Raw genomic sequence first — 10,000 nt, 5'->3', positions numbered from 1 at the left:
AGTGTTCTCGGGCTTAATAGTCGCCCAAGGGGGTGTATAGCGGTCGATGGCCGTTGTGGAGTGCGTTTATTGTGGGTTGATTTTGACTTTGCCTGGCTGGTGGAATTTGTGGGAGGCAGGCAAGGGGATTGGTGTGGGTTGGTTGGCCGGAAGGGAGCTGCTTGCATTGGGGTGTTATCCTGACTTTGTTTCGCTGGTGAGAGTAGGCAGCGGCAGGCAGGCAAGCGGAATGTCGTGTGGGGTGCAGTGAGAGGTTGGAATGACACTGCTTTGCAGCTGACCATGTGCCCTGATTTGTGACGCCCGTTTGGAGGATGATATCTCAGGAAGGCCGAGGCCGATTTCCTCCGGGTATGGCTCGTTGCGTGCGGCAGGAGGAGGCGCAGCGTACGGTACCGAGCACTGGGAGGTGCGATGCTGCCCGCCGGAGTGACAGCGAAAGGCTGCGCACCGCTTTCCGCCTGCTAACTCGGCGTCCGTGAGACCGACCGACTTCGCTTTACCGCCGGAGCTAGAGTGGGGCAAGGGGCACGGTTGGGTACCGGAACGATCACGTTCGCACACCGGGAAGTCGAGTGCCGGGTCTCGAAACGGAGCCGGGTCGGCCCAATTTAAAACGGAGAATAGAGTGCTGCCCTCTGCGGGTGAAAACCTGGAAGTACGTTGGTTAATGATTTCCAGTTCACCCCGCTTGGTCAGGCCCACTCGGAGGCGGATAACTCCGGAACGCCGAGGCCGATTTCCTCCGGGTATGGCTCGTTGCGTGCGGCAGGAGGCGGCGCAGCGTACGGTACCGAGCACTCGGAGATGCGGTGCTGCCCGCCGGAGTGACAGCGAAAGGCTGCGCACCGCTTTCCGCCTGGTAACTCGGCGTCCGTGAGACCGACCGACTCCGCTTTAGCACCGGAGCTAGAGTGGGGCAAGGGGCACCGAAGGGTACCGGAACGATCACGTTCGCATACCGGGAAGTCGAGTGACGGGCCGCTGAAAGCGAGCAGGGTGCCACCGCTCGGGGCCCCGGTTTGTCCGTCCCACCCGGAGGCCCATATCTCCGGAAGGCACAGGCCGATTTCCTCCGGGTATGGCTCGTTGTGTGCGGCCGGACCAGGCGCAGCGGACGGTACCGAGCACTGGGAGGTGCGATGCTGCCCGCCGGAGTGACAGCGAAAGGCTGCGCACCGCTTTCCGCCTGCTAACTCGGCGTCCGTGAGACCGACCGACTCCGCTTTACCGCCGGAGCTAGAGTGGGGCAAGGGGCACGGTTGAGTACCGGAAGGATGACGTTCGCACACCGGGAAGTCGACTAGCGGGCCGCCGAAAGCGAGCTCGGGGCCCCGGTTTGTCCGTCCCACCCGGAGGCCCATATCTCCGGAAGGCACAGGCCGATTTCCACCGGGTATGGCTCGTTGTGTGCGGCCGGACCAGGCGCAGCGGACGGTACCGAGCACTCGGAGGTCGGGCGCTGCCCGCCGGAGGTACAGCGAAAGGCTGCAAACCACTTTCCGCCGCCTCCCTCCGCGGGCGTGAGACCGACGGTCGTCGGGTTTAGTTCCGCGGCTAGAGCAGGACGAGGGGCAGCGAACGGTACCGGAACGAACCCGGTCGCACACCGGGAAGTCGAGTGCCGGGTCTCGAAACGGAGCCGGGTCGGCCCAGTTTAAAACGGAGAAGAGAGTGCTGCCCTCTGCGGGTGAAAACATGGAAGTACGTTGGTTAATGATTTCCAGTTCACCCCGCTTGGTCAGGCCCACTCGGAGGCGGATAACTCCGGAACGCCGAGGCCGATTTCCTCCGGGTATGGCTCGTTGCGTGCGGCAGGAGGAGGCGCAGCGTTCGGTACCGAGCACTCGGAGGTGCGGTGCTGCCCGCCGGAGTGACAGCGAAAGGCTGCGCACCCCTTTCCGCCTGCTAACTCGGCGTCCGTGAGACCGACCGACTCCGCTTTAGCACCGGAGCTAGAGTGGGGCAAGGGGCACCGAAGGGTACCGGAACGATGACGTTCGCACACCGGGAAGTCGAGTGCCGGGCCGCCGAAAGCGAGCAGGGTGCCACCGCTCGGGGCCCCGGTTTGTCCGTCCCACCCGGAGGCCCATATCTCCGGAAGGCACAGGCCGATTTCCTCCGGGTATGGCTCGTTGTGTGCGGCCGGACCAGGCGCAGCGGACGGTACCGAGCACTCGGAGGTCGGGCGCTGCCCGCCGGAGGTACAGCGAAAGGCTGCAAACCACTTTCCGCCGCCTCCCTCCGCGGGCGTGAGACCGACGGTCGTCGGGTTTAGTTCCGCGGCTAGAGCAGGACGAGGGGCAGCGAACGGTACCGGAACGAACCCGGTCGCACACCGGGAAGTCGAGTGCCGGGTCTCGAAACGGAGCCGGGTCGGCCCAGTTTAAAACGGAGAAGAGAGTGCTGCCCTCTGCGGGTGAAAACATGGAAGTACGTTGGTTAATGATTTCCAGTTCACCCCGCTTGGTCAGGCCCACTCGGAGGCGGATAACTCCGGAACGCCGAGGCCGATTTCCTCCGGGTATGGCTCGTTGCGTGCGGCAGGAGGAGGCGCAGCGTTCGGTACCGAGCACTCGGAGGTGCGGTGCTGCCCGCCGGAGTGACAGCGAAAGGCTGCGCACCCCTTTCCGCCTGCTAACTCGGCGTCCGTGAGACCGACCGACTCCGCTTTAGCACCGGAGCTAGAGTGGGGCAAGGGGCACCGAAGGGTACCGGAACGATGACGTTCGCACACCGGGAAGTCGAGTGCCGGGCCGCCGAAAGCGAGCAGGGTGCCACCGCTCGGGGCCCCGGTTTGTCCGTCCCACCCGGAGGCCCATATCTCCGGAAGGCACAGGCCGATTTCCTCCGGGTATGGCTCGTTGCGTGCGGCCGGACCAGGCGCAGCGGACGGTACCGAGCACTCGGAGGTCGGGCGCTGCCCGCCGGAGGTACAGCGAAAGGCTGCAAACCACTTTCCGCCGCCTCCCTCCGCGGGCGTGAGACCGACGGTCGTCGGGTTTGTTTCCGCGGCTAGAGCAGGACGAGGGGCAGCGAACGGTACCGGAAGGAACCCGGTCGCACACCGGGAAGTCGACTAGCGGGCCGCCGAAAGCGAGCACGGGGCCCCGGTTTGTCCGTCCCACCCGGAGGCCCATATCTCTGGAAGGCACAGGCCGATTTCCACCGGGTATGGCTCGTTGTGTGCGGCAGGACCAGGCGCAGCGGACGGTACCGAGCACTCGGAGGTCGGGCGCTGCCCGCCGGAGGTACAGCGAAAGGCTGCAAACCACTTTCCGCCACCTCCCTCCGCGGGCGTGAGACCGACGGTCGTCGGGTTTGTCTCCGCGGCTAGAGCAGGACGAGGGGCAGCGAACGGTACCGGAACGAACCCGGTCGCACACCGGGAAGTCGACCAGCGGGCCGCCGAAAGCGTGCTCGGGTCCCCGGTTTGTCTGTCCCACCCGGAGGCTGATATCTGAGGAAGTCCGAGGCCGATTTCCTCCGGCTAACTCGGCGGGCAATGTGTCCCCCCCCCACCATCTTCGGCTGATTACCGTGGCTGGACCGGATCAAGGAGCAACGGAACCGTGCCAGAACGACGTCGGTCGGACGGCGTGAACTGATAGTGCCGAGGCCGGAAACCGAGCCGGAAATGTGCACCGATTTATTGGTCCCACTCGCAGGCCCATATCTCCGGAAGGCCGAGGCCGATTTCCTCCGGGTATGGTTCGCTGCGTGCAGCCGGAAGGGGAGCAGCGGACGGCACTGAGCAGCCGGAGGTGCGGCGCTGCCCGCCGGAGCTGCAAGCGAAAGGCTGCGCACCGCTTTCCGCTGGCTAACTCGGCGGCCGTCAGGCCGACCGACTCCGCTTCAGCACGGGAGCTGGAGTCGGGCAAGGGGCACCGAAGGGTACCGGAAGGATCACGTTCGGACACCGGGAAGTCGAGTGCCGGGCCGCCGAAAGCGAGCTCGGGGCCCCGGTTTGTCCGTCCCACCCGGAGGCCCATATCTCGAGAAGGCACAGGCCGATTTCCTCCGGGTTTGGCTCGCTGCGTGCGGCCGGACGAGGCGCAGCGAACGGTACCGAGCACTCGGAGGTGCGGCGCTGCCCGCCGGAGGTACAGCGAAAGGCTGCAAACCGCTTTCCGCCTCCTCTCCCCTCGGGCGTGAGACCGACGGTCGTCTGGTTTGCTTCCGCGGCAAGAGCAGGACGAGGGGCACCGAGCGGTACCAGAACGAACCCGGTCGCACACCGGGATGTCGAGTGCCCGGCCCAAACCCGCTACCCCCCCCCCACCCGAAAGCGAGCCACGGTTTGTGGATTAAAAGTGAAGCGGCAAAGATTTGTAAAACAGCGTGAAATGATGAACCAGAAGCCCAAAGTAATGGTGGGAATAAAAGTTCCGAAATGTGAAATGGTGAACCAGAAGTTGTGTGAACTGTTTAACCCAAAGTGGCAAAAATGGATTAAAAGGGGTGAAATGATCGACCGCAAAGCAGGGCAAGCATTAAACAAAAGCAGCAGCATTTTTTAAAAAGGGACAAATGGTTTACCAGAATCCCAAAAGAATGCTCAGAGACTTAAGTGCCAAAGGGGAAATGGTTAACCAGTAGCTGGGTGAACTGTTTAACCAAAAGTGGGAAAAAGGATTAAAAGGGGTGAAATGATTAACCAGAAGGCGAAAGCAATGTGCCGCGTCAAAGTCCTAAAGGGGAAAAGGTTGACCATAAAGCAGGGAAATGATTAAACCAAAGCAGAAAAATTCAGTAAAAAGGGGCAAATGGTTAACCAGAAGTTGGGTGAACTGCTTAACCAAAAGTGGGAAAGAGGATTAAAAGGGGAGAAATGTTGAACCAGATGTCGAAAACAATGCGCGGCGATGAAGTCTGAAAGAGGAAAAGGTTGACCGCAAAGCAGGGAAAGGATTAAACAGAAGCAGCAATATCTTTTAAAAAGGGACAAATGGTGAACCAGAATCCCAAAAGAATGCTCAGAGACTTAAGTCCCAAAGGGGCAAATGGTTAACCAGAAGCTGGGTGAACTGTTTAACCAAAAGTGGGAAAAAGGATTAAAAGGGGTGAAATGATTAACCAGAAGGCGAAAGCAAAGTGCGGCGGCGAAGTCCTAAAGGAGAAAAGGTTGACCAGAAAGCAGGGAAACGATTAAACAAAAGCGGCAACATTTTTTAAAAAGTGGCAAATGGTTAACCAGAATCCCAAAATAATGCTCAGAGACTTAAGTCCCAAAGGGGCAAATGGTTAACCAGAAGCTGGGTGAACTGTTTAACCAAAAGTGGGAAAAAGGATTAAAATGTTGTGAAATGATTAACCAGAAGGCGAAAGCAAAGTGCGGCGGCGAAGTCCTAAAGGGGAAAAGGTTGACCATAAAGCAGGGAAATGATTAAACAAAAGCAGAAAAATTCAGTAAGAAGGGGCAAATGGTTAACCAGAAGCTGGTTGAACTGCTTAACCAAAAGTGGCAAAAAGGATTGAAAGGGGAGAAATGTTTAACCGGATGTCGTAAACAAGGTGCGGCGATGAAGTCGGAAAGAGGAAAAGGTTGACCAGAAAGCAGGGAAAGCATTAAACAAAAGCAGCAACATTTTTTAAAAAGTGGCAAATGGTTAACCAGAATCCCAAAAGAATGCTCAGAGACTTAAGTCCCAAAGGGGAAATGGTGAACCAGAAGCTGGGTGAACTGGTGAACCAAAAGTGGGAAAAAGGATTAAAAGGGGAGAAATGTTTAACCAGAAGGCAAAAGCAAAGTGCGGCGGCGAAGTCCAAAAGGGGAAAAGGTTGACAAGAAAGCAGGGAAATGATTAAACCAAAGCGGAAAAATTCAGTAAAATGGGGCAAATGGTTAACCAGAAGCTGGGTGAAATGGTTAACCAAAAGTGGCAAAAAAAGATTTAAAGGGGAAAAATGATTAACCAGAAGTCGACAACAATGCGCGGCGATGAAGTCTGAAAGGGGAAAAGGTTGACCACATAGCAGGGAAACGATTAAACAAAAGCGGCAAAATTTTTAAAAAAGTGGCAAATGATTAACCAGAATCCCAAAAGAATGCTCAGGGACTAAGTCCCAAAGGGGAAATGGTTAACCAGAAGCTGGGGGAAATGGTTAACCAAAAGTTGCAAAAATGATTAAAAGGGGTGAAATGATCAACCAGAAGTCGAAAATTATGTGCGGCGGTGAAGTCTGAAAGAGGGAAAGGTTGACCAGAAAGCATTAAACAAAAGTGGCAACATTTTAAAAAAATTGGCAAATGGTTAACCAGAATCCCAAAAGAATGCTCAGAGACTAAGTCCCAAAGGGGAAATGGTTAACCAGAAGCTGGGGGAAATGGTTAACCAAAAGTTGCAAAAATGATTAAAAGGGGTGAAATGATTAACCAGGAGGCTAAAGCAATGTGCTGCGGTGAAGTCCTAAAGGGGAAAAGGTTGACCAGAAAGCAGGGAAAGCATTAAACAAAAGCGGCAACATTTTTTAAAAAGTGGCAAATGATTAACCAGAATCCCAAAAGAATGCTCAGAGACCAAGTCCCAAAGGGGAAATGGTTAACCAGAAGCTGGGGGAAATGGTTAACCAAAAGTTGCAAAAATGATTAAAAGGGGTGAAATGATTAACCAGGAGGCTGAAGCAATGTGCCGCGGTGAAGTCCTAAAGGGGAAAAGGTTGACCACAAAGCAGGGAAAGCATTAAACAAAAGCGGCAACATTTTTAAAAAAGTGGCAAATGATTAACCAGAATCCCAAAAGAATGCTCAGAGACTAAGTCCCAAAGGGGAAATGGTTAACCAGAAGCTGGGGGAAATGGTTAACCAAAAGTTGCAAAAATGATTAAAAGGGGTGAAATGATTAACCAGGAGGCTAAAGCAATGTGCCGCGGTGAAGTCTGAAAGAGGGAAAGGTTGACCAGAAAGCATTAAACAAAAGTGGCAACATTTTTAAAAAATTGGCAAATGATTAACCAGAATCCCAAAAGAATGCTCAGAGACTAAGTCCCAAAGGGGAAATGGTTAACCAGAAGCTGGGGGAAATGGTTAACCAAAAGTTGCAAAAATGATTAAAAGGGGTGAAATGATTAACCAGGAGGCTGAAGCAATGTGCCGCGGTGAAGTCTGAAAGAGGGAAAGGTTGACCAGAAAGCATTAAACAAAAGTGGCAACATTTTTAAAAAAGTGGCAAATGATTAACCAGAATCCCAAAAGAATGCTCAGAGACCAAGTCCCAAAGGGGAAATGGTTAACCAGAAGCTGGGGGAAATGGTTAACCAAAAGTTGCAAAAATGATTAAAAGGGGTGAAATGATTAACCAGGAGGCTGAAGCAATGTGCCGCGGTGAAGTCTGAAAGAGGGAAAGGTTGACCAGAAAGCATTAAACAAAAGTGGCAACATTTTTTAAAAATTGGCAAATGATTAACCAGAATCCCAAAAGAATGCTCAGAGACCAAGTCCCAAAGGGGAAATGGTTAACCAGAAGCTGGGGGAAATGGTTAACCAAAAGTTGCAAAAATGATTAAAAGGGGTGAAATGATTAACCAGGAGGCTGAAGCAATGTGCCGCGGTGAAGTCTGAAAGAGGGAAAGGTTGACCAGAAAGCATTAAACAAAAGTGGCAACATTTTTTAAAAATTGGCAAATGGTTAACCAGAATCCCAAAAGAATGCTCACAGACTAAGTCCCAAAGGGGAAATGGTTAACCAGAAGCTGGGTGAAATGGTTAACCAAAAGTTACAAAAATGATTAAAAGGGGTGAAATGATCAACCAGAAGTCGAAAACAATGTGCGGCGATGAAGTCCTAAGGTGGAAAAGTTACCCAGAAGGCAGGGAAATGATCAAACGAAAGCAGCCAAAAAATTATTAAAAGAGGGGAACTGATGAACCAAAAGATGAGAAACGGCCCGCAGAGACTAAGTCCAAAACGGGAACTGGTGAACCGGAAATGATTAACCAAAAACTAAGTCCGAAGAGGGAACTGGTAAACCAGAACTGAGTAACCAGATTTTTAAAATTAATTATAAATGGGGAAACGATTGAGCAAAAGGCGGAAATTAAGTCACAGGGACCAGGTCCGAAAGGGCAAGAGGTTACCCCGTAGGGGGCATTCGTCAACTCAATCTGAAAATTTTGGAGGCAAATCTGACCAAAATGCGGAAATCGGACCACACCGCGAGGGGCGCCATTCGACGGGGCAGGGGTAGACGCGTCGAACGGTGCCTGAAGGTCCCGGCTGCGACACGTGAGTCCGGAGATATGGCCAGTCAAAGTCTGATGGGAGGTACCGAAGCCGAAAAATCGAAACGCGTTTGCGGCGATTCGGTGTCAGAAAGTCGGTCACGAATTCAAATTCGTCCCGCTGATTCGCCAATTGCCAGCCGGTTCCGGGGGGATTGGCGGGGTACCTGCAGGATAGTAAGAGGTGGCATGTCGAGACTTAGCCTGTTTACCAGACTTGTGTCCAGCGCCTCCAGGTCTGCAGAGACCGACCCGGGCTGCCGCCCAACCGACTTTTAAGCCTTTTGGGAGTGGGAATTTTTCCCATTTTTCCCCATTTTTCGGGTTTTTTGGTCGGGCTTGAAAACGGCGGCCCCGAGGCCTCCCGGGGCTGGCGGGCTTCGGCTCCCTTGCGAGAGGGTCCGAATTCCACCCGTTTAAGCCCAGAAAGGAGTTCGGAAGTCAGTCGGTCGAGGGAACCCCTTCGGAAGTCCGACGGGGATGGATTCGGCCGGCGTTTCGGATCTCCGGTCAGAGGATTCCCCCCCTGGGCGGGGGGGTGCGAGTAGCTGCCGGCAAACGGTCCCTTGCACTTGTGGCACAAAAAGTCCGAGCACAGGTTAATGAGTTGGCCGCGGAAGCCCCTATGCCGAAATGAGAAAGCCCCCGTTGCGGGGATTTAGTGACGCATCTGCGGCCGGAGGTGGGAGGCCGTCCTGCCGAATTGACACTTGTCATTCGGGCACCTAGGGATTGGTCGGGTACCCGGAGATTTTCGAGAACACGATTTTCAGAGCTTTCTCTGACAGCCCAGGTGCACTTTAAGAGTGCCTGAAAAAGTGACACTTGGCAAAAGGCTCTCAATTTCAAAGCGGAGACCTTTACAAGAGCACTCGGAAGTCACCTGTCAGCATTTAAAGCTACATCAGGCGGCAATTTTCGAACTCTTTGTCAGTCTGAAATCGTGTTGAGCCTCGACAGCGTCGGGCTCAGGCAGGAGGAGCTTGCCAGCAGAGAGAGGCTCACCATGGATTGCTGGTGGATGCTTTTCGAAAACATATACACATTATATTATATTATAATAATATAAAGAAAAAAAAGAGTTTCTCAAAATCTCTGTGACACTTTGCAGATTTTTTTGAAAGCCAATAAAGAGAACTCTTTAACTTGAAAGTCACCTGTGCCGGCATAGCGATGACTTTTAAAACAGGTTGACACTTTCGAGCCGCGGCGGCTCTGAATCACCCCAGACACCAAGTGTGTTTGTGGGCAAGGCACCGCGGCCGGTGGGCTGCTTTTATAATAACGGGCACGCAGACTTTTTGAGAGGAATCGGTACTCTCTTCCGATCGATTTGGCGACTCGCGTCCGACATGGGAGGGCCCGAGCGGTCCAGCCAAGGCTGGTGTTCAGGCTCGTCAGGTTCCTCTCTCTGTCCCAAGTGGCAGACGGACAGTTTTAAAAGTCAGTGGGTTTTGTCGGCACGACTCTCCTGTTCACCCGCTGGCGTATTGCTCTCTTGTGAGGCCGAGAAGTCCACCTGTGTTGTCTAACAGAGGTCCGATTCAAGCTCCAGAGCCCGGGTGTCTGCCGTCTCGAGTGGAGCGGGAATGTGCACAGCAAGTCCCGTTCTGGTAGCTGAACACGAGATTTCTCTAGCAACTGAGCACCAAAACACGTCACCCTTTTAGAGCTGGAGGGCTGAGTGTGTGCATGTATCTTGAACGCTATGGTTTGCAAACTCCAGTCGGACCTGGCACACCAACCTCTCCCCTGTCACGGGCAGGGGGGGGAAGGCCA

The sequence above is a fragment of the Heptranchias perlo genome, unplaced genomic scaffold (genome assembly GCF_035084215.1).
Source record: "Heptranchias perlo isolate sHepPer1 unplaced genomic scaffold, sHepPer1.hap1 HAP1_SCAFFOLD_661, whole genome shotgun sequence".
NCBI classification, from domain to species: Eukaryota; Metazoa; Chordata; class Chondrichthyes; order Hexanchiformes; family Hexanchidae; genus Heptranchias; species Heptranchias perlo.
This window is presented reverse-complemented; position numbering follows the sequence as displayed.